Genomic DNA, 25,697 nt, shown 5'->3' with positions numbered 1-25,697 from the left:
GATTATAAGTATAATAATGATAATCACAATAAACACATGTTAATCCAAAGGAATTCTGCATGTAAGCAATTTCAGAAATTTAATAAATGAATACAAAGGAATCTTAGCTTAATGACGATTCCTTTGAGTAAGCCACGACACTTCCTCTAATTCCCTGGGCTCGGCTGGTTGACGAGTGGGATGGATTAACATGGGAGAAGGCGGCAGGGAGAATTCTTCTCACGTGCTGCAAAACAAATATTTACAGTAGCAACTAATTAAACTACTGAATCTCTATGTTCAAGAAATTAAGATTTACAGGCAATAATAGGTAATGACCTGTGGTTTGGTGTTGGTATACGTCGTCACGGTCAATCACCCAGCTACCACACTACACCTTACCGGAGGCATCAAATAAGGAGAAGATACTTAGCTAATATGGGCACTGTATAAGTTTTAAGATTGCCGAAATTCGCGTCCCAGGCTCTGGCTTCACCCTATCCTGGATAATGGCGCGCTTCACTGGCCGGTCACGTGTAGTCAAGAACCAGATTAAAAAGGTTCCTTATGTTACACCGACACCAGTTGAAGATATTATCTGCAAGGTTGTTCACGCCTCACAGTGGCGACTTTCATCTGAGGATGGATAACGTCTACCCTGATGACTGGGTAATGGCGTCTCCTCGTGAGCACGATGAGGACAGGTCTGCTCGAGAGCTTCCATCCACGTGTACTGGCGTGCCTCCTCACCAACGCCGCGTCTCGCGTTCATTAGACAAATTATTGTCATGAATATTAGTATTTCTCGCATTTGTGCTTGAAATGTTCGAGACTGGACGGGTTTATTATTTAGAAGAGGGAAATATTATTATTTGCCAATTTAGTGATAGTAAACATATAAGGGAGAGGAATTAATGTCTCTCCATGGCATTCACTTGTGACGTTAACTTTTATTACTAGATAACCGCTATGACTCTAACGCTCTATTCGGCTTTTAGTTGGAGGTCAATTTATCTGTAATTAATTATCACACAGAATGCCTTGGTTATAGAGAATCGAATTTAATTCTCAGATACATTGGATATAATGTGTTTATTGTAATGAAATCTGACGCAATACTGGCGTCGGGTGACGTGAGAATTCTAGCCTACTGCACAGATGAAATTATTAGTACATGAGAATTCTACGTGCTGTTAATTTTACTTACTACAATAATTAGTAGAGTTAGTAATAAGTAATGAGAATACAACAGTGTTGTATTCGGTGTTGGAAATTTCCAACACAAGGAGCAGTTTTAGGCCTTACCCTAAACCCTTCTAAATGTGAAATAATATGTTCCAACCAGGGCATCGTAGAGAGAATAGAGGGTCTTCTGCCAAATATCCATAAAACTAAACCTGAAGATAGCACACTCCAGGAGCTATCGATGAGGTCCTTGATAAGAAAATCGCCGACCTTAAGAGGATGGATGGGAGGATTGAGGATATTTATGCTCATGATGCACTCTACCTCATCACCAGATGTCTAGCTCTCCCCAGGTTAACCTACTTTCTGAGGTGTTCACCATCTTACAGTAGCCAAAAACTAAGTGAGTATGACCGGTTACTGAAATCAATGCTAGAAAAAGCCCTCTTTCTTTGGAAAACAATCTTTGGACAACACCCACCAGTGGGACTCCCACTGGTGGGTGTTGTCCAAAGATTGTTAATCTTCACTTGTGGTTTATGCAAGTATAGGCTTATAGCATGGACACGAGTTCTCTCACATTGACAGTGGCTTGATGAAAAAACGCAGATTGACCTCACACTTATCTGGTGCCATCGGGAAGTGGAGATATTTGAGATGTATATATATATATCTCGAAGTCTCTACTTCTTTTGTAGGGTCTGATGGTGTAGTGGGTTAAAGCGTACTAGTTATGGCAGCTACTGGAAGGTAGTTGTGCTTTCTGGGTTCGAGTCCCACTGGTGGGTTTTGTCCAAAGATATATATATATATATAATATATTTCATTGAATATGACCGCATATTCTGTATTTATTATTTTCTGGTTTAGGGCTTCTATCCCTCTAACTATTTTCTTAGCATCAGGGCTTAGTTGAAATAAGAGTTCTCCAAAACTCATTTTCGTACTTTTAAGGTGAAGAAAAGAAGTGATTTACTATAGAGTGTATTACACTTATTTATACAATTTGCACAAAGTTTTCAACCTCCATGGTTCATTCTCAAGTGAACAGATCTTACAATGCTGGTTGATTTTATACCCGCACTGGGTCAGGTGATAACACAATATAGGTGAAAACATGGGGGGGATACATAAGGGATAAATGTGAGGTGAAACAGAGGTAACTGCAGAAGGCTTATTGGCCCATACAAGGCAGCTCCTATCTAAACACAAAGATTAATCCAGTGTAATTGGCCTGTTATGTCACCTTAAAAGTACGAAAATGAGTTTTGGAGAACTATTTCAAATAAGCCCTGATGCTAAGAAAATAGTTAGAGGGATAGAAGCCCTAAACCAGAAAATAATAAATACAGAATATGTGGTCATATTCAATGAAACATGTTTGAAAGAAAACCTGCTGCCAGTATACACCAATATATATATATATATATATATATATATATATATATATATATATATATATATATATATATATATATATATATATATATATATATATATATATATATATGCGAACAAGCCTGAATGGTCCCCAGGACATATGCAACTGAAAACTCACACCCCAGAAGTGACTCGAACCCATACTCCCAGAAGCAACGCAACTGGTATGTACAAGACGCCTTAATCCACTTGACCATCACGACCGGACATAATGAGGTGATAGCCGAGTGCCGGCGGTGGGGTGGTTCATATAGCCTCGGCTATCACCTCATTATGTCCGGTCGTGATGGTCAAGTGGATTAAGGCGTCTTGTACATACCAGTTGCGTTGCTTCTGGGAGTATGGGTTCGAGTCACTTCTGGGGTGAGTTTTCAGTTGCATATGTCCTGGGGACCATTCAGGCTTGTTCGCATTTGTGTTCCTCACGTGTGCCCCAAAGAATGAGGTGATTTGGTAAAATGCTATGCCCAAGATAACTATCCGAGTGCCGGCGGTGGGGTGGTTCATATAGCCTCGGCTATCACCTCATTATGTCCGGTCGTGATGGTCAAGTGGATTAAGGCGTCTTGTACATACCAGTTGCGTTGCTTCTGGGAGTATGGGTTCGAGTCACTTCTGGGGTGTGAGTTTGATATATATATATATATATATATATATATATATATATATATATATATATATACGTTCAATATTGTAACTAAATGGACCGAGAGGTTCTTTTGGGGATAAACCTAATTGACCTGCGTAGATCTATGCTCAATATTATAGCTAAATTGATTGGGGAAGTGTTTGTTTTTACACTTCAACACAGCCATCCTATGTGGGGAAAATAACCTGAGATTTATATTTAGTTTATATTAATTTATATAGTAATTTATATTTTACATTAACTTATATGTTTCGATAGTAAACTATGATGTTTAAAGTGGACTGTATGACTTAAAAATTCCCACAAATCTCTTCCTTTCACATTGTGGGCGGTTTATGGTTTATATATAAAGTTATTGATTAATAGACATTCACTACAGTATAAGACTACATATATTAGTAATTAAATAGGGAGGTCTTGTATGGCTGATTTGGCCTAGACAAGAAATATGAATATGGAAGAACACTCCTCATGGTTGAGGCTGGCATCAACACATGTACTGGTGTGCTAAATAACTAGCGGTAATTTGGCTTCCTCTCCAATTACTCCTGTCAAAGGGCACACAATAACAGTAATAACCTATATGACAAATATATTAGGGGTAATATTGATAATTATTTAAATAAAGAGATGAAAATATTGCTCACCCTGTTTTGTGTCTCGACTCGCATCCTAACCGGTTCGTCTTCATATACCTACATTACACCGATCAGAAAGACATAAAAGTTTTGGGAATTTAGATACTTCCCTTGATAGTAGACGAAGTTGTGTTGATAACGGGAGCACTATTAGTCCCGTAACACTGGCCCAAGGGTAAATTATAAGAGCTAGATTTGCCCCAGTGAGACTGTTGTAAAAATTAAATGGCGACTGACTGTGGCCCTCTCCCACTGACGCCTTGGCATGTTGTGTCGTCAAGAAGTGGTTAGAGGGCCCACATTTACTCTAATTTAGTACTGATAAATAAGTTGATTCATGGGAAATGTTTTTATGATGTTTACAGTTCAGAAATAGATGTATTAAGGATTTTTCCTATTATTTGGTGGGGAATTTAATGACAAGTGGCAATGATATTCCCCGTTTTCTACTGAGGAAAATTCAACTGTACTACATCTTCTATGAGTGATTAAAGCACTATTTCTAGGGTTAATTTGTTATTACAAAACAGCAGCAATATTATCTGCCTATTGTATTAAATGTTAGTAAATGTTGTTTTTTCTAACCCCCTGCACCTAGCCTCCCTTTATCTAACGTCAAACTATCGTAATTTTAGAGGGAAAGTGTTTTTTTTGTGCATCAACCCATCTGCCATGGACCTAACCTCTGATACCAGGATCTTGGTCCAATGTTGCATCTTGTTCTTAGCCATATTTTTTTCCACAGCAATACAACCAACCCAACCCACCGTACCTATATTGCCTGGGGGTTAATGGAAATGTGCTACTATTGGGCATTTTCTCTACAACAGTTCAACTTTACAATCCTTAACCTAACCTTATATACCTGTATCCGAACTCCATTTTACATCATATTTTTGGAAAGGGATATGATTGACTATATCCATACCGTTTCCATAACTCAATTTTCCTTAACCTAATCCATAACTAGGGAGTTTGGACCCCCCCCCCCACCTCGAAACTATACTTTATAGTTAAGATAGCTAGACCCAACTACATTTTCAAATTTATGGAAAACTTGGGTAGTACCCCAAATATTAGGAATACATTAGGGTTATATTAAGATAAAATTATTTAAATTTGTGTTAATTAGGGATACATTAAGATAATATGACATAATTGAGGGTTAAATAGGGATAAACTGAGCCTCAAGCCACCAGCCGGACACACAGTCCGGCTGTGTGGATACTGAGTAGGAGGTAAGAGTAGGATACAGAATAGGAGTTGAAATACTTTATGAAACGGACAGAGAAAGATCTAGGAGTGGATATCACACCAAATCTGTCTCGTGAAGCCCTCATAAAATGAATAACGTCTGCGGTAGTTGCGAGGCTGGCTAACATCAGAACAGCCTTCAGGAACCTGTGTAAAGAATCATTCAGGATCTTGTACACCACATATGTAAGACCAATCCTGGAGTATGCGGCCCCAACATGGAGCCCGTACCTTGTCAAGCACATGACGAAGCTGGAAAAAGTTCAAAAGTTCACTCGACTAGTCCCTGAACTAAGAGGCATGAGTTAGGAGGAAAGACTGAGGGAAACGAACCTTAAGAGACTGGAAGACAGAAGAGTAAGGGGAGACATGATCACTACCTACAAAATCCTCAGGGAAATCGACCGGGTAAACAGGGATAAACTATTCAACACTGGTGGGACGCGAACAAGGGGACACAGGTGGAAACTGAGTACCCACATAAGCCACAGAGACGTTAGAAGGAACTTTTTCAGTGTCAGTGAATTTGTTTGGGTGGGGGAGAACGGAGGGCTTGGGGGTGGGAGAGACGGGAGGGTCTGTGGGAGAATGGAAGGGCTTGGGGGATGGGAGATAAGGGAGGTCCTGGGGAGAGGGGTGAGTAGGAGGAGGGGGTGGGTGGGGGAAGGTTGCCCTAGGTGGGTATTTACTGGGGGGGCTGACAAGGGATGGGGCAGGTAGGGTGTCTGTTGGGTAGAATGTGCGGCTGTTGCTCCACTCTGGTGCTCACACACATCACTGGTGTGTGTGTGTGTGTGTATTCACCTAGTTGTGCTTGCGGGGGTTGAGCTCTGCTCTATCGGCCCGCCTCAACTATTTCTAATACTACTATTTTTTTCACACACCACACACACACACCTCGGGAAGCAGCCCGTGACAGCTGACTAACTCCCAAGTACCTATTTACTGCTAGGTAACAGGGGCATAGGTTGAAAGAAACTCTTCCCATCGTTTCTCGCCAGCGCCCGGAATCGAACCTGGAACCACAGGATCACGTGTCCAGCGTGCTGTTCGTTCGGCCACTGCCACCGGCTGTGTGTGTGTGTGTATCTAGATGAATACAGTGGGCCTCACGCCACCAGCCGGACACACAGTGGGCCTCACGCCACCAGCCAGACCAACCCGTCCTCTTAAAAATAACATCACTTTTCGCTCGTATGCGCGCTACGGCCAAATTTGGACGTAATTTGAAATGAAATCCACTCAGAAAAGTGACGTACTGTTCCGTTTTCTGTTTGAGTCGTCCGGCTTACTCGACCAGCTTAGAAAAGGATTCTTTCCATTAACGTTTTTCGTACCGTGTTGAAACTTTATGAGAATTTTCTGCCCACCTAACCTATCAGAAGACCCTTAACTTACTGATGATGAAAAAAAAAACAAATTTAGTTTCATTTTTTTATTATTTTCAAATTACGTCCATATTCGGTCATACAGGCAAACGGCCAAAAGCGACGTTCTTTTTAAGAGGACAGGTTGGCCAGACACACAGTGGGCCTCACGCCACCAGCCAGACACACAGTGGGCCTCACACCACCAGCCAGACACACAGTGGGCCTCACGCTACCAGCCAGGCACACAGTGGGCCTCACACCACCAGCCAGACACACAGTGGGCCTCACGCCACCAGCCAGACACACAGTGGGCCTCACGCCACCAGCCAGACACACAGTGGGCCTCACGCCACCAGCCAGACACACAGTGGGCCTCACGCCACCAGCCAGACACACAGTGGGCTTCACGCCACCAGCCAGACACACAGTGGGCCTCACGCCACCAGCCAGACACACAGTGGGCCTCACGCCACCAGCCAGACACACAGTGGGCCTCACGCCACCAGCCAGACACACAGTGGGCCTCACGCCACCAGCCAGACACACAGTGGGCCTCACGCCACCAGCCAGACACACAGTGGGCCTCACGCCACCAGCCAGACACACAGTGGGCCTCACGCCACCAGCCAGACACACAGTGGGCCTCACGCCACCAGCCAGACACACAGTGGGCCTCACGCCACCAGCCAGACACACAGTGGGCCTCACGCCACCAGCCAGACACACAGTGGGCCTCACACCACCAGCCAGACACACAGTGGGCCTCACACCACCAGCCAGACACACAGTGGGCCTCACACCACCAGCCAGACACACAGTGGGCCTCACGCCACCAGCCAGACACACAGTGGGCCTCACGCCACCAGCCAGACACACAGTGGGCCTCACGCCAGGAGAGATGAGGCGTCAACCTGGTGAGAGCACATCAGGCACCATAACACCCCCCAGATCCTGGGTGCCGCATCAAGATAACACCCCTCAGAGTCTTGGCCCTACATCAAGATAACACCCTCAGAGACTGGGCACTTCATCAAGATAACACCCTCAGAGCCTGGGCCCTACATCAAGATAACACCCTCAGAGCCTGGGCGCAGCATCAAGATAACACCCTCAGAGCCTGGGCCCTATATCAAGATAACACCCTCAGAGCCTGGGCGCAGCATCAGGATAACACCCTCAGAGCCTGGGCCCTACATCAAGATAACACCCTCAGAGCCTGGGCCCTACATCAAAATAACACCCTCAGAGCCTGGGCGCAGCATCTGGATAACACCCTCAGAGCCTGGGCCCTACATCAAGATAACACCTTCAGAGCCTGGGCCCTACATCAAGATAACACCCTCAGAGCCTGGGCTCTACATCAAGATAACACCCTCGGAGCCTGGGCCCTACATCAAGATAACACCCTCAGAGCCTGGGCCCTACATCAAGATAACACCCTCAGAGCCTGGGCCCAACATCAAGATAACACCCTCAGAGCCTGGGCCCTACATCAAGATAACACCCTCAGAGCCTGGGCCCTACATCAAGATAACACCCTCAGAGCCTGGGCCCAACATCAAGATAACACCCTCAGAGCCTGGGCGCAGCATCAGGATAACACCGCCTTAACCCACCAGGAATTTTTGGCCTAGAAAAAGAGCAGCCAAATAAAAGAGCAGCCTGGCATTATTCCCCTGCCATCCAGTATTTCTCCCCCAGGCGCCAGGAAGGTTCACAGTTACTCCAGGAAATAACGGCACTAATTAAAAGATATTTCCCTGGTGGCAGGGAGCGAGGGAGTGCCGGTCAGCCCCGGCACTCAACAAGCCTCACCCGCGCCTCTTCTCTTGCCTTCAAAGTTACGCTGGATGAGCTCATTTATTTTAAGGGGATCAGTAACCGTTATATATAATTGTTTGCATTAAAATATTTATGTGTTATATATCAATACTATGAGAAAGTCTGTCCATTTGTTTGTACGTTTGTCCAAAGCTGGAGACCAGAAGCTTGGGCTAGTCTCCCCCAAACTTGCAGGAGGAGTGGTCTGGGGTATGTGACGGATATAGACTGGTCGGTGTAGGCCTAAGTTAAATGCTTTAAGAAATATTAACCAGTAACCCAAGTCCCTCACATGCGATAGTTATGATGATGAACATCATACATAGAGTGAAGATTGTGTGTAGTAAACATGTCAGATGTGGGCAGAGGGGGGGGGGGAGAGGATGAGGGGTGAGTGGAGGGAAAAAGGATAGTGATAGATAGACAGAAATAAAGATATTCACAGAGAGATTGAGATGGATACAGATTAGGTAATGATAGATACATATGTCTGGCAACGACTGTAAAACTGCCGAAACGTTCATCTTCCTTTCCAATTTCTTTATGGATTTTCCGCATATATATATAAAGATAAGCGGCTATATAGAGATAATATATGCATGTATATTTATATATTTGATAAATGGATATAGATAATATATGGATAGATATAGAGTTAGAGAGATAGAGAGATATAAATAGTTATAGATATAAAAATATATTTCGAGATGAAAGTATATTGAATCATATCGATTCATATGAATAGGTTATGTATATATTTATATTTTTGGAGATATATACAAGAGTTGTTATATTCTTGTACAGCCACTAGTACGCGTAGCGTTTCGGGCAAGTCCCTGGAATACGATCCCCGCCGCGAAGAATCGTTTTTTCATCCAAGTACACATTTTACTGTTGCGTTAAACAGAGGCTACAGCCTCTTATGATCGATGTTCCCTTCGGGAATCTTAATATTAAAATGAATAGGAAAACCATTGATATAAACATCTTATTTCAGATTCTTTACTGTAAAATGCAAGAATTTTCGAATACTTCTCGTATTCATCGTCAGATCTAACAGAAAACCAAACGTCACAAAATAACTTAGCAAACAAAGAGGTCATACTGAATAAAATTACCTAGCAAAAGAGAAGAGATGTCAAACGACACAAGTTATAAAACAAAGCACTCAAGCTTACTTAAAGTGATCAAACCGGATAAAACTTTGAAACTCTCACAAAGAATGAAAGCAAAATATAAAATAAATAGAAACTAACTACTAAAACAAACCACACTATTAAACTTGCGTGAAGTGATCAAACAGAGAGAAAATTAATAGTTAACACATGGATAATCAACACTAATACAACTATTATAATAATGACTTCACAAAAAATCTATATAAAACAAAAGCAAAATTTATAATCTATATAAAACACAAGTATTTTACAATTATAAAATACTATCCAAAACCTTATGAAAACATAAATATATAAAATAAAACTAAACACCAGAAAAATGTATTGCATGTCTTAAATAAAAGACTATAATAATATACAATGTCAACACATGAAATAATAAAAAAAGACAAAACATGATAAACTAAAAAAAAAAATGCCAGTATGAACTACAAATCATATTACAAGGCCTACTGTGCAGTATACAGTGTATCTTGAGGTTATCTTGAGATGATTTCGGGGCTTTAATGTCCCCGCGGCCCGGTTCTCGACCAGGCCTCCACCCCCAGGGCGCAGCCCGTGACAGCTGACTAACACCCAGGTACCTATTTTACTGCTAGCTAACAGGGGCATAGGGTGAAAGAAACTATGCCCATTGTTTCTCGCCAGCGCTTGGGATTGAACCCGGGACCACAGGATCACAAGTCCAGCGTGCTGTCCGGCCGACCGCCTCCCATTGTACAATTGTACAATTGAACAGCCGAAAGGTTGCTATTTAACAGAGGCCACAACTCCCTGATATATAAGGATTCCACTATTCTCAAATCCGACTGCCCATTCATACAAGTGTCTAGAATTTTAAAATCGGATTCCAGCAGATTCAACTCATGACAATGATTTCTAATCTCCGAGAATGCTGCTTTGGATAATGGTAATCCAGTCCTAAATGATTCTCCCCGGTGTTAAGGTATCTTAATCTTAAAGTTCTGAATGGAACTCCCGATGTATCAAGCATTACAACTGGAACAATTAAATATATATACGATAATAGAGCACTAAGGGGGGGGGGGTAGGCATTTTACCTTTATATATAAAATAGGAGCCTATGGTTTTTGTATTGACAAAAATATATCTAAAGTCTACTTGAGGATAACAGTGCTGTACAAGTTTCCTCAATCGACTTCTTACAGAAAAACGAATAGTGCCATAAAATGGTAATTTAAGGGGGCCTCAGATTCCAATTTGCCCTAAAAATGCAACAAATGAAAACTCGTTCGATTTCAATCAAACTTTTTTGACAAGTTCTATACGAAAAGTGTTTCATCTGGTCCAAGTTTCAGCATCGTAGCATAAATAGGAAGGGAGAAAAAAATATTGAAGTAGTTGTGCAAATTATGCCCAAATGATCAAAATCGATTATCAATCAAAAGTGTCAACTGAAATCATAGCTATGACTCTTTGCAATCACAATAGCATATATTAAACAAATATTATAATTTGTTTAATTGAAAACAAAATTTAAGATAAAAAAAAAAAAAAATTTAATTATTTTTTTTTTCATTTTTTTTTCGGGCGATTTGCATCAAACTTACACACCTGACTGTACGTAAGCCTATCTGTAAGGACGCCAATTTTGGAGAAAATTGGTTTATGTCAACCTCAGCCACAGATTTTAGAACCTTAGACTTCATTCATTTCTGTTTTTTTTTCAATTGACACAAACGTTTACACAACTGATTCATTTTTTTATTCAATTTACATGAAACTTACACAGTATATGTGGAAGGCATGTCTCTACATTGGAAAGTTTTCATTTTTCTCTAAGTTCATTTATTGATTTTATAATAACAATAAACATGCCATATTTGCAAAAAAAAAAAATTGAGAACTTTGAACATTTGTATTAGGAAAACTAAAGATGTTTTGGAAATTCTATATCTCAAGGTCCTTTATTATATGCTAATGTGTCAGAAAAGTGTCACAGAATAATTATACCAGAAACGTGTGTTCTGAAGTGTGGACTTGAAAATGTGTAAAAAACGTTGAAAAAAAAAATCTCCCTTTCTATTTACGCTGCAGTACTGAAACTTGGGACAATTTCAGCACTTTTCATATACAACTAGTAAAATATATTGGTTGACATTAAACAACTTTGAATTGACCAAGGTGACGCCCCCTTAATATATTAATATTCCTTTCTACTGTAGAAATTCTACAGGAAGGGTGAAACTTCTTATTTAAGAAATTCCTTATAAAAGTATATATAATAAGCGAATGTTAATCATAATTTGAAAAAAATAATTCACAAGGAAATTAAATTCTTGCCCTTTGGCTGATGCCCTATGTTTGCTGCCCTCTGAGTGCTGCTCTCTGGCTGCTGCCCTCTGTCTGCTGCCCTCAGGCTGCTACCCTCTGGCTGCTGCCCTCAGGCTGCTACCCTCTGGCTGCTGCCGTCTAGCTGCTGCCCTCAGGCTGCTGCCCTCTGGCTACTGCCCTCAGGCAGCTGCTCCCTGGCTGCTCCCCTCTAGCTGCTGTCCTAAGGCTGCTGCCCTCTGGCTGCTGCCCTCAGGCAGCTGCTACCTGGCTGCTACCCTCTGGCTGCTACCCTCAGGCAGCTACCCTCAGGCTGCTGCTCTCAGGCTGCTACCCTCTGGCTGCTGCCCTCAGGCTGCTGCCCTTTAGCTGCTACCCTCTGGTTGCTGCCCTAAGGCTGTTGCCCTCAGGCTGCTGCCCTCAAGCTGTTGCCCTCAGGCTGCTGCTCTCAAGCTGCTGTCCTTTGGCTGCTGCCTCATGCTGCTGCCCTCTTGCTACTGCCCTCTGGCTGCTGCCCTCTGGCTGCTGCCCTTTGGCTTCTACCCTCTGGCGGCTGCCCTCTGGCTGCTACCCTCTAACTGCTGCCCTCTGGCTGCTGCCCTCTGGCTGCTGCCCTCTGGCAGCTGCCCTCTGGCTGCTACCCTCTGGCTGCTGCCCTCAGGCTGCTGCCCTCTAGCTGCGTCCCTCTGGCTGCTTCCCTCTGGCTGCTACCCTCCGGCTGCTGCCCTTTAGCTGCTGCCCTCAGGCTGCTGCCCTCTAGCTGCTGCCCTCAGGCTGCTGCCCTCTAGCTGCTGCCCTCTGGCTGCTGCCCTCAGGCTGCTAACCTCTGGCTGCTGCCCTCAGGCTGCTGCCCTCTGGCTACATCCCTCTGGCTGCTATCCTTTGGCTGCTGCCCTCATGCTGCTCCCCTCTGGTTGCTACCCTTTGGCTGATGCCCTCTGGCTGTTGCCCTATGGCTGCTACCCTCAGTTTTCTGCCCTCTGGCTGCTGCCCTCAGGTTGCTGCCCTCAGGCTGCTGCTCTCAGAATGCTACGATCTAGCTTCGTCCCTCTATCTGCGTCTATCAGGCTACTACCCTCTGGCTGCTACCCTCCGGTTGCTACCCTCTGGTTGCTGCCCTCTGGCTGCTACCCTCAGGCTGCTGCCCTCTGCCTGCTGCCTTGCGGCTGCTGCCCTCTAGCTGCTACCCTCTGCCTGCGTCCCTCTGGCGGCTGCTCTCTGGCTGCTACCCTCAGGCTGCTGCCCTCTGGATGCTGCCATCTTCCTGTTACCCTCTGGCTGCTGCCCTCAGGCTGCTGCCCTCAGGCTGCTACCCTCTGCCTGGTAACCTATGGCTGCTACTGTTATGATCTCAGCCTACAGGAGAAACGAGTCTCCCCCTTGAGAGTTATTCATCAAGCCTGACCTGATTAGAAGGTCTAGCAAATATTGAGGTGATAACGCATATGTAAAATAGTTGCTTGGATATAAATAACGATTTGAGATTATGGGCAATGAAGAAGAAAACAGATAAATGACTGGCTAGGAGATGTGGACATTTTGCTGGAGGCGTGCGGCTCGTTTCTGGAGGGCTGTGACCTCACTTGAGTGCCAGACATCGCAGGGGGAAAGCCGCGCTCCGTTGAGCTCCCGTCAGAAGGGAACCCCTAGTGATATATCTCGAAGAGAAGAGAAGTGTGTAGACGTGCCAGCTGTAGAATCGAGCTGGGAACGTTGTGGTCTCAAGTCCTGGTCGACGAGAAGAGTATTAAGCCGCCCAGAGACATTATTGTGGGCCGTGGAAGCGCCCTGACCAAGCTTCGTCAGAGGGAGGAGCGCCCTCGACCAGACAATCTGTGGTAAGCACGATATACACCAGTTCATAGTGATTGCTTGTAGTTGGTCGTGTGCCCAGCGACAGTAGCAATGTTTATTGATAAGTTAGACACGTTTTAATAAGGCAGAAGGCCTGAAATAAGAGAGTGGAGAGGGAGGAACACGGAGCGACATCCGCTTCCTCTGAGCGCTGGCAGGCAACTGAGGGAGCCCAGCTGACGGCGAAGGACCCTCCCAAGTGTGACTCACACCCGCCAGGCGAGGTGGAGTATGGACCCGCCCAAAACGGGGGAGTCCACTCTCACTGTATGTAGAGGACAGATAGAGGTTTGAGGCAAACATATTGAGTGATTATTTTTGTTTATGAGTTAAAGGGGAAACATTTTTATTGGAGTGTCGATGGGTTGCAGGTTTGTCTTTGGGGAAGAAGTTGCTGAGAACTTCAAAGCCAGCTCAGATGAAGTAGTTGATGAGACTCCAAGGTAGTGGAGGAGAGGACCTCGAGCTGTGAGGAGAAGCAGTGAAGAGGAGTGTCACGTGCTTCTGTAGGGGTGGTGGAGCACCATAGTTGCTCGAGGGAACTTCATGGTGTAGCAGCCAGGAGAGCTGTGGAGGACCCTAGCAGAAGGGTGAAGCACCGTAGTTGCTCAAGGAAACTTCATGATAGCAGCCTGGAGGAGCTGCAGAGGATCCTAGTAGTGAAGCCTGGAAGAACCTGAAGATATCAGGGTAGTGAACTTCCAGAGGTGGAAGGGAAGTTCTGGTGGATTACTTGTAGGGAGTTGATAGTATTTGGTTGTCATTATCGTGCAAGACGCAGTGAGAGGTGAGTGGTTGTTGGCATTCTTATGTCAAGGAGTGTTTTATACTGAAGTTTAGAGTTACAGACGTAGGCTGGATTACCTACAGATGTATGCGTTCTAGGACTGATAGAGTGATCGATTGATCATTGTTGTGTATCAATGAACATTTATACTGATATATGTTATTGCATTCAAATGCTGATTTTCTTTGTACACATTTATAGATACATATATATATTCTCTTGCTGATGGTGCAACAGTGTATGTAGACTTGATCAACTTGAGGAGGTTGATAGTATCAGGTGGTGAACCAGGAGATAGGATACCACTTGATAAGCTGATGATAGAGTTCTGATGGCGTTGGAGTGCAACCTGATTGTAATATTATAGAGTATAGGATTCATTATTATTATATGTGTGTATGTATCGTGTATGTGCTTTGTCCAGTAAATGTATTCCAATTTGCTGGTGTTTGCCCTTGTCCTAGTGAGGCTTCCCATGAAATAGTACAGAAGAAGAGAGAGAGAGAGAAAGAACCAAGAACCACTGCTGTGGACAGGGTAGAAGGTAATACTAATAAGTCAAAAGGGGATTGAGGAGATCATATCACATAAGGAGAGAGTGGGGAGTCACAGCGGCTCGAGTGGGTGTGTGCACGTGACAACGAGGCTAAGTGTTGCAGCCGCATCCCCTAAACGTGTGACGTTGAGCCCCCCTCCAAAAGCCAGAAGCGCCTAGTGTGATCTCCTAGTGAAGTATAAGCACTCTACCGAGTTGTGGGTTGGGTTGTCCGTAAAGGAGGAACACGACGACAACACAACCAACCCACAATCTATAATACTGCCGTCTGGCTGCTGCCCTCAGGCTGCTTCCAGCAGGCTACTACCCTCTGGCTGCTACCCTCTGGCTGCTACCCTCAGGCTGCTGCCCTCTGGATGCTGCCCACTTCTTGCTACCATCTGGCTGCTGCCATCAGTCTCCTGCCCTCAGGCTGCTACACTCTGCCTGGTAACATATGGCTGCTACCCTCTGGCTGCTGCCCTCTGGCGGCTGCACTCAGGCTGCTACCCTCTTGTTGCTGTCCTCTGGCTGCTGCCCTCAGGCTCCTACCCTCCGGCTGCTACCCTCTTGTTGCTGCCCTCTAGCTGCGTCCCTATAGCTGCTTTCCTCAAGATGCTGCCCTCTGGCTGCTGCCACATGGCTGCGGCCCTCTGGCTGATTCCCTCATCCTGCTACCCTCTGGCTGCTGCCCTCTGGCTGCTGCCCTCTGGCTGCTGCCCTCTTGTTGCTACCCTCTGGCTGCGTCCCTCTGGCTGCTGCCTTCACGCTGTTGCCCTCTGGCTGCTGCCCTCTGGCTGCTGCCCTCTGGCTGCTGCCCTCTTGTTGCTACCCACTGGCTGCGTCCCTCTGGCTGCTGCCCTCTGGCTGCTGCCCTCTTGTTGCTACCCTCTGGCTGCGTCCCTCTGGCTGCTGCCCTCTGGCTGATACCCTCAGGCTGCTGCCCTCTGGCTCCTACCCTCTGGCTGCTACCCTCTTGTTGCTGCTCTCTAGCTGCGTCCCTATAGCTGCTTTCCTCAAGATGCTGCCCTCTGGCTGCTGCCACATGGCTGCGGCCCTCTGGCTGATTCCCTCATCCTGCTACCTTCTGGCTGCAACCCTTTGGCTGTTGCCCTCTGGCTGCGTCCCTCAGGCTGCTAACCAATGACTGCTACCCTCTTGCTGCTGCCCTATGGCTGCTACCCTCTGGCTGCGTCCCTCAGGCTGCTGCCCTCTAGCTGGTTGCTGCCCTCTGGCTGCTGCCCTCTGGCTGCTACCCTCTGGCTGCGTCTCTCTGGCTGCTGCCCTCAGGCTGTTGCCCTCAGCCTGCTTTCCTCTGGCGGCTGCCCTCTGGCTGCTGCCCTCAAGCTGTTGCCCTCAGCCTGCTTTCCTCTGGCTGCGTCCATCTGGCTGCTGCCCTCTGGCTTCTACCCTCAGGCTGTTGCCCTCTGGCTGCTGCCATCTGGCTGCTATCCTCTGGCTGCGTCTTTCTGGCTGCTGCCCTAATGCTGCTGCCCTCTGGCTGCGTCCCTTTAGCTGGTACCCTTCAGGCTGCTACCCTATGGCTGCTACCCACTGGCTGCTGCCCTGAGGCTGCTGACCTCTGGCTGCTGCCCTCTGGGTGCTGCCCTCTGGCTCCTGCCCTCTGGCTGCTGACCTCTGGGTGCTGCCCTCTGGCTCCTGCCCTCTGGCTGCTGCTCTCTGGATGCTGCTCTCAGGCTGTGTCCCTCTCGCTTCTGTCTTCAGGCTGCTACCCTCTGGCTGCTTCCAATAGGCTGCTACACTTTGTCTGCTGCCCTCTGGCTGCTATCCTCTGGCTGCGTCCCTCTGGCTGCTGCCCTCTTGCTGCGTCCCTCTGGCTGCTGCCTTCTGGCTGCTACCTCTGGCTGCTGCCCTCTTGCTGCTGCACTCAGGCTGCGTCCCTCTAGCTGCTACCCTCAGGCTGCTATCCTCTGGCTGCGTCACTCTGGCTGCTACCCTCATGGTGCTGCCCTCTGGCTGCTACCCTCAGGCTTTTGCCCTCAGGCTGTTGCCATCTGGCTGCGTCCCTCAGGCTGCTACCCTCTGGCTGCTGCCCTTTGGCTGCTGCCCTCTGGCTGCAGCCCTCAGGCTGCTGCCCTTTGGCTGCTGCCCTCTGGCTGCGTCCCTCAGGCTGCTACCCTCTGGCTGCTGCCCTCTGGCTGCTGCCCTCTGGCTGCTGCCGTCTGGGTTCTGCCCTCTGGCTGCTGCCGTCTGGCTGCTGCCCTAAGGCTGCTGCTCTCAGACTGCTGCCCTCTTTCTGCTGCCCCTGGCTGCGTCCCACAGGCTGCTGTCCCACAGGCTGCTGCCCTCTGACTGCTGCCTTCAGGCTGCTGCGGTCAGTGTGCTGCCTTCTGGCTGCGTCCCTCAGGCTGCTGTCCTCAGGCTGCTGCCCTCAGGCTGCTGCCCTCTGGCTGCTGCATTCTGACTGCTACCCTCACGCTGCTGCTCTCTGGCTACGTCCCTCAGGCTGCGGCTCTCTGGCTGCTATCCTCTGGCTGCTGCCCTCAAGCTGTTGCCCTCTGGCTGCTGCCCTCTGGCTGCTATCCTCTGGCTGCGTCCTTCTGGCTGCTGCCCTCTGGGTGCTACCCTCAGGCTGTTGCCATCTGACTGCTGCCCTCAGGCTCCTACATGCTGGCTGCAACCCTCTGGCTGTTGCCCTGAGGCTGCGTCCCTCAGGCTGCGTCCCTCTGGCTGCTTCCCTCAGGCTGGTGCCCTCTGGCTGCTTCCCTCAGGCTGGTGCCCTCTGGCTGCTGTTTTCTTGCTGCTGCCCTCAGGCTGCTCCCCTCTGGCTGCTTCCCTCTGGCTGCGGCCCTCTGGCTGCTGCCCTCTGGCTCCTGCTCTTTGGCTGCTGCCCTCTAGCTTCTTGCCTCTATCTGCTGCCCTCTGGCTGCTGCTTTCTGGCTGCTGTTCTCTGGTTGCTGCCCTCTGGCTGCTGCCCTCTGGCTGCTGCCCTCTGGCTGCTGCCCTCTGGCTGCTGCCCTCTGGCTGCTGCCCTCTGGCTGCTACCCACTGGCTGCTGTCCTCTGGCTGCTGCCCTCTGGCTGCTGCTCTCTGGCTGCTTCCCTCTGGCTGCTGCCCTCTGGCTGCTCAGAGATAATCCAAGACGGTCATCAATTCTGACATCAGCCCTCACTGCCTTGGGATTCAAGTACAATCAAGGTTGATAGTCACAATTAACAAATGGGACACGAAAATAAGCATTTAAATATATCAACACTAAATAAAACACAAAACAATGCAGGTAACTGCAGTAGGTTCAGGTTGAGGTAAGACCTGGAGTAAATACTGCTTTTGAAACAGATTAATTATTTATGAAACACATTACAACTGCATTCTATGTGTCCCTTGGCTGTTTTTATTTTTTTATACTTTTAAATAGTCCTTAAAATATTTTCATACTCTTTCAAAATTCTTTGTTTCATTGTTGTATGGTACGCTGAATATAACTGTTATTCCTTATGTATTCTCTCTCCTTAAAACTGTAAAACTCTCTCCTTAAAACTGTAAAATATATATGTAATTATCACTACAGTTGTGTGTGAAAATATTCTAATATATTTCAAAGTGATCCCAAGGTGTTATTCTTGACGATATTTTATAAAACTAAGAGATGGTCTATGAGAAGGTCTAAGAGATGGTCTTACTAAGAGATGGTCTAACTAAGAGATGGTCTAACTAAGAGATGGTCTTACTAAGAGATGGTCTAACTAAGAGATGGTCTAACTAAGAGATGGTCTAACTAAGAGATGGTCTAACTATGAGATAGTCTAAGGGATGGTCTAACTAAGAAATGGTCTAAGAGATGGTCTAACTAAGAGAATATCTAACTAACAGATGGCCTAACTAAGAGAAGATCTAAGTAAGAGATGGTCTATCTAAGAGATGGTCTAACTAACAGAAGGTCTAACTAAGAGAAGATCTAACTAAGAGAAGATCTAACTAAGAGAAGATGTAACTAAGAGATGGTCTAACTAAGAAATGGTCTAAGAGATGGTCTAACTAAGAGATGGTCTTGCTAAGAGATGGTCTAATTAAGAGATTGTCTAACTAAGAGATGGTCTAACTAAGAGATGGTCTAACTAAGAGATGGTCTAACTAAGAAATGGTCTAAGAGATGGTCTAACTAAGAGATGGTCTTGCTAAGAGATGGTCTAATTAAGAGATTGTCTAACTAAGAGATGGTCTAACTAAGAGATGGTCTAACTAAGAGATGGTCTAACTGAGAGATGGTCTAACTAGGAGATGGTCTAACTAAGAGATGGTCTAACTGAGAGATGGTCTAACTAAGAGATGGTCTAACTAACAGAAGGTCTAACTAAGAGATGGTCTAACTAAGAGATGGTCTAACTAAGAAATGGTCTAAGAGATGGTCTAACTAAGAGATAGTCTAACTAAGAGGTGGTCTAACTAAGAGAAGGTCTAACTAAGAGATGGTCTGACTAAGAGAAGATCTAAGAGAAGATCTAACTAAGAGATGGTCTAACTAAGAGAAGATCTAACTAAGATAAGATCTAACTAAGACATGGTCTAACTAAGAGAAGATCTAACTAAGAGATGGTCTAACTAATAGATTGTCTAACTACAGAAGGTCTAACTAAGAGATGGTCTAACTAAGAGATGGTCTAACTAAGAGATGGTCTAACTAAGAGATGGTCTAACTTAGAGAATGTCTAACTAAGAGAAGGTCAAAGAGATAGTCTAAGAGATGGTCTAACTAATAGATAGTCAAAGATAACCCTAAAAGAAACATTTACTAAAACATCATTATATCACATATGGCTTCTAAATCTAAATAAAAATCTAAATTATGCAGCATAAATATATTCGTTATTTGTAATTGTATAAGAAGACATTAAGTAATTTTGTGTGACTCAATTGTAAATGTACTAACATTTATGAATAAAGATTTTGAATTTGAATTTGAACTTTCTAATAAAGATATGATTAAAGATATCTTCTGAGTAAAGTAACAGCGGCAACAACAAAGTGTTTTAAAATAACTTAAGTAAATATGTGAAAATATGAGGAGCAAAAACCCATTTGTATTCCAAATTTATTTTTGAATACATGAATATTAAGCACCAATATAACCCACACTGTTCTTCAACCAGCCCGTCCTCCTAAGGTGCCCCAGCGTACAGAAACTGTCGCAATAGAGTGCCTTTATCCTAACCTACCAGAGGACCCAAAAACAGAAGACGGGACAATGTCAAAGTCGTGAGCCGCTGCCATTTTCTAGTACGACAATTTTTAGCCTTAGGTGGAGTTAGAATTATGATGACGGGTTGTTTCAGTAACACGAGAATCATTACAAGGAACTTGTAAGAGGTCGACCGCTAAAAACATGCTTCCTAACACACTTCCTTGACGTGAACGTTCTTGAAAAGCTTAACAGTACTAAAACTTGCAAATTTTGTAATTCTTTCACTTTCGAATTAATTTATTCATTAAATTTAAAGAATATTTACGGTTATAGTTTCTAAGAGAACAGTTTTACAAGCTATGCGCTGGCTTGATTGCCATTACATTTTTAGAGCAAATTTCCTGTCTCAAAGGGACAATTATATAAGAATGATCCTGAGGAAACATAATGTAACAATTCCAATAACACACATTCCAATATAGTTCCAGGCATTTTCCCTTCAAATTCAATGGTTTTTAATCTCATTTTCATTAGAGATCTCAATACAATTTAAATTCAAATTTATTTTATCGAATTGAATCTATTTACTTATTATTGTTTTCGTAGCTTTTAAACGTAATTTCTTCGAAGTCCGGCATGTGGCAAGAGACCGGCTGTGTATCCGGCTGGTGGCGTGAGGCCCACTGTATGTCTGGCTGGTGGCGTGAGGCCCACTGTATGTCTGGCTGGTGGCGTGAGGCCCACTGTATGTCTGGCTGGTGGCGTGAGGCCCACTGTATGTCTGGCTGGTGGCGTGAGGCCCACTGTGTGTCTGGCTGGTGGTGTGAGGCCCACTGTGTGTCTGGCTGGTGGTGTGAGGCCCACTGTGTGTCCGGCTGGTGGCGTGAGGCCCACTGTGTGTCTGGCTGGTGGTGTGAGGCCCACTGTGTGTCTGGCTGGTGGCAGGAGGCCCACTGTGTGTCTGGCTGGTGGTGTGAGGCCCACTGTGTGTCTGGCTGGTGGTGTGAGGCCCACTGTGTGTCTGGTTGGTGGTGTGAGGCCCACTGTGTGTCTGGCTGGTGGTGTGAGGCCCACTGTGTGTCTGGCTGGTGGCGTGAGGCCCACTATGTGTCTGGCTGGTGGTGTGAGGCCCACTGTGTGTCTGGCTGGTGGTGTGTGGCCCACTCTGTGTCTGGTTGGTGGTGTGAGGCCCACTGTGTGTCTGACTGGTGGTGTGAGGCCCACTGTGTGTCTGGCTGGTGGCAGGAGGCCCACTGTGTGTCTGGCTGGTGGTGTGAGGCCCACTGTGTGTCTGGCTGGTGGTGTGAGGCCCACTGTGTGTCTGGCTGGTGGCAGGAGGCCCACTGTGTGTCTGGCTGGTGGCGTGAGGCCCACTGTGTGTCTGGCTGGTGGCGTGAGGCCCACTGTGTGTCTGGCTGGTGGCGTGAGGCCCGCTGTGTGTCTGGCTGGTGGTGTGAGGCCCACTGTGTGTCTGGCTCGTGGTGTGAGGCCCACTGTGTGTCTGACTGGTGGCGTGAGGCCCACTGTGTGTCTGGCTGGGGGTGTGAGGCCCACTGTGTGTCTGGCTGGTGGTGTGAGGCCCACTGAGTGTCTGACTGGTGGCGTGAGGCCCACTGTGTGTCTGGCTGGGGGTGTGAGGCCCACTGTGTGTCTGGCTGGTGGCGTGAAGGCCCACTGTGTGTCTGGCTGGTGGTGTGAGGCCCACCGTGTATCTGGCTGGTGGCGTGAGGCCCACTGTGTGTCTGGCCGGTGGCGTGAGGCCCACTGTGTGTCTGACTGGTGGTGTGAGGCCCACTGTGTGTCTGGCTGGTGGTGTGAGGCCCACTGTGTGTCTGGCTGGTGGTGTGAGGCCCACTGTGTGTCTGGCTGGTGGCAGGAGGCCCACTGTGTGTCTGGCTGGTGGCAGGAGGCCCACTGTGTGTCTGGCTGGTGGTGTGAGGCCCACTGTGTGTCTGGCTGGTGGTGTGAGGCCCACTGTGTGTCTGGCTGGTGGTGTGAGGCCCACTGTGTGTCTGGCTGGTGGCGTGAGGCCCACTGTGTGTCTGGCTGGTGGTGTGAGGCCCACTGTGTGTCTGGCTGGTGGTGTGAGGCCCACTGTGTGTCTGGCTGGTGGCGTGAGGCCCACTGTGTGTCTGGCTGGTGGCGTGAGGCCCACTATGTGTCTGGATGGTGGCGTGAGGCCCACTGTGTGTCTGGCTGGTGGTGTGAGGCCCACTGTGTGTCTGGCTGGTGGTGTGAGGCCCACTGTGTGTCTGGCTGGTGGTGTGAGGCCCACTGTGTGTCTGGCTGGTGGCGTGAGGCCCACTGTGTGTCTGGCTGGTGGTGTGTGGCCCACTGTGTGTCTGGCTGGTGGTGTGAGGCCCACTGTGTGTCTGGCTGGTTGCGTAAGGCCCACTGTGTGTCTGGCTGGTAGCGTGAGGCCCACTGTGTGTCTGGCTGGTGGCCTGAGGCCCACTGTGTGTCTGGCTGGTGGTGTGAGGCCCACTGTGTGTCTGGCTGGTGGTGTGTGGCCCACTCTGTGTCTGGCTGGTGGTGTGAGGCCCACTGTGTGTCTGGCTGGTGGCAGTGAGGCCCACTGTGTGTCTGGCTGGTGGCAGGAGGCCCACTGTGTGTCTGGCTGGTGGTGTGGGGCCCACTGTGTGTCTGGCTGGTGGTGTGAGGCCCACTGTGTGTCTGGCTGGTGGCTGGAGGCCCACTGTTTGTCTGGCTGGTGGCGTGAGGCCCACTGTGTGTCTGGCTGGTGGCGTGAGGCCCACTGTGTGTCTGGCTGGTGGCGTGAGGCCCGCTGTGTGTCTGGCTGGTGGTGTGAGGCCCACTGTGTCTGGCTGGTGGTGTGAGGCCCACTGTGTGTCTGACTGGTGGCGTGAGGCCCACTGTGTGTCTGGCTGGGGGTGTGAGGCCCACTGTGTGTCTGGCTGGTGGTGTGAGGCCCACTGAGTGTCTGACTGGTGGCGTGAGGCCCACTGTGTGTCTGGCTGGGGATGTGAGGCCCACTGTGTGTCTGGCTGGTGGCGTGAGGCCCACTGTGTGTCTGGCTGGTGGTGTGAGGCCCACTGTGTGTCTGGCTGGTGGCGTGAGGCCCACTATGTGTCTGGCCGGTGGCGTGAGGCCCACTGTGTGTCTGGCTGGTGGCAGGAGGTCCACTGTGTGTCTGGCTGGTGGTGTGAGTCCCACTGTGTGTCTGACTGGTGGTGTGAGGCCCACTGTGTGTCTGGCTGGTGGTGTGAGGCCCACTGTGTGGCTGGCTGGTGGTGTGAGGCCCACTGTGTGTCTGGCTGGTGGCAGGAGGCCCACTGTGTGTCTGGCTGGTGGCAGGAGGCCCACTGTGTGTCTGGCTGGTGGTGTGAGGCCCACTGTGTGTCTGGCTGGTGGTGTGAGGCCCACTGTGTGTCTGGCTGGTGGTGTGAGGCCCACTGTGTGTCTGGCGGGTGGCGTGAGGCCCACTGTGTGTCTGGCTGGTGGCGTGAGGCCCACTATGTGTCTGGCTGGTGGTGTGAGGCCCACTGTGTGTCTGGCTGGTGGTGTGAGGTACACTGTGTGTGTCTGTATTATTAATTTGTTTCTTGTTATGGGGGGTATGGAGTATTAATGAGAAGGGCCAATAGCTAGAATCAAGATGTATCAAAAATAGTGGAATACATAGGCCCGGCCCCCAAGGAACATAGGTTCCTGTTAATGCTTCAAGGTTTTAGAAACAGGTCTGTTGTCTAGTAGACAATCATCTACACCACTTCAACAGGATTAATGGATACACCTCAAAAACTTATTTATTAAACCCTCTACTAACCCCCATATACATTACTATAATACAAACACTTTACCACACTATCTTACGTTAACTATCTTGGTTCACATAGGCAGGATATAAGGCTTAAACTTGGACAAAACTAGGGTAAAGTCTACATGAAGAGAGGCACATGAAAGGCTTGAAGCAGCCTGGGGTAACTAAGCCCCACGTGGTACCCTAGTCACAACACAATACACTTAGGGATGCCCAAAACACTGGCTTAGACTACTCAATAACTACAACTTTTGCCAGAGACCGGTTACACAGGGTTATACTTAACTTTGAGAATCACTGTAGACTAAGGTAAAGGAAAGGGAGAAGGAGGAGGAGAATGGAGACAGAGCCACACAGGGACGATGTTGCCACAAGCACAGCCAGACCAGAGAAGGAGGAACCAGCACTCAGTCCTTGTGCTCTCTCACGTTTTTGTTGCCGGGAAGCTACCTAGTTGATCGTGCAGCTACAAACAATACAAATCTTCACCCGCCTTCGTTACTAGTTACTTTAATAGTTCTAATAATAGCTGATAACTAGTTCAATATTATATTTAATCAACAACAAGCTCAGAGTCTGAATGCTATATGAGAAACAAGATTCATCTTACGTTTGACAAGGGCGATGGGAATAAGGCATACCCCAGGTTTTAAGGAGCCATGATATAATTGTTATTGTAATTTAAATATCCTTCTCACATGATCAGGTGGGTAATGGAAAGATTGAAGTCCTGTAGGTACAATGCCCACCTGTGAATGCGTTTATTTTTCTCCTTCATCTGGTTTAAGAACACTAGTGGGTTATGGTCCATGCACATTTCCACTATATTACCTGTTAGATATTTTTCAAACTTTTTTACATGTTAACACTAGCACCAACGCTTCTTTTTCTACCACTGAATAATTGTGTTGTGCCTTGTCAAATTTCACAGAGTAATAGTACACTGGGTGGTCCACATGATCATCCCCAGTTTGCAACAACACTGCACCAGCACCTGAGTCAGACATGTCAACATGAATTTTAAACGGTCGGTCGCACCTTGGACTAGCGAGCACTGGGGCGGAAGCTAAGATCAATTTAAAATTTTTAAACGCCTCTGCACAGTCTGTTGACCACTTAAATTTAACCTTCCGCAACAAGTCCGTGAGAGGAGTGGTGACACTGGAAAAGGTCTGACAAAAGCGTCGGTAGTACGCACACGTACCGATAAACCTTTGAATGTCCTTTTTAGACCGGAGCACTGGATACTCCAGAATGGCACTGATTTTATCTTGCCGAGGTAACACATTTCCTTGGCGCACTTCGTAACCGAGGTACGTCACTATTCCTTGACCAAAATGACACTTTTTTGCATTTAAAGTTAGGTTTGCACTTTTCAGAACTGTGAACAACTGGTGTAACCTAGCTATGTGGTCAGTCCAATTACTATCAAAAAGCACAATGTCATCTAAATACGCCCGACAATTTGGCACATTAGCAAGCAGAGAGTTTATTAGCCTCCGGAACGTGGCAAGGATATTACGCAAGCCTAACGGTAACACTTGATACTCGAAGACACCCTTGGGTGTCACGAACGCAGTTAGTTGCTTGGCACGTTTGGTGAGCGTAATCTGATAGTAACCTCTTGAGAGATCGAATTTCGAGACGTACGTGGCGTTTCCGATCTCGTCGATGCAGTCTTCTAGGAGGGGCAGCAGATAGGCGTCCACAATGGTCACCTTGTTGAGCTGCCGATAGTCGGTGCATAATCGCCAAGAGCCGTCTGGTTTGGGGACCAAAAGGCAGGGCGAG

The sequence above is a fragment of the Procambarus clarkii genome, chromosome 21 (genome assembly GCF_040958095.1).
Source record: "Procambarus clarkii isolate CNS0578487 chromosome 21, FALCON_Pclarkii_2.0, whole genome shotgun sequence".
In the NCBI taxonomy this organism is placed as follows: Eukaryota; Metazoa; Arthropoda; class Malacostraca; order Decapoda; family Cambaridae; genus Procambarus; species Procambarus clarkii.
This window is presented reverse-complemented; position numbering follows the sequence as displayed.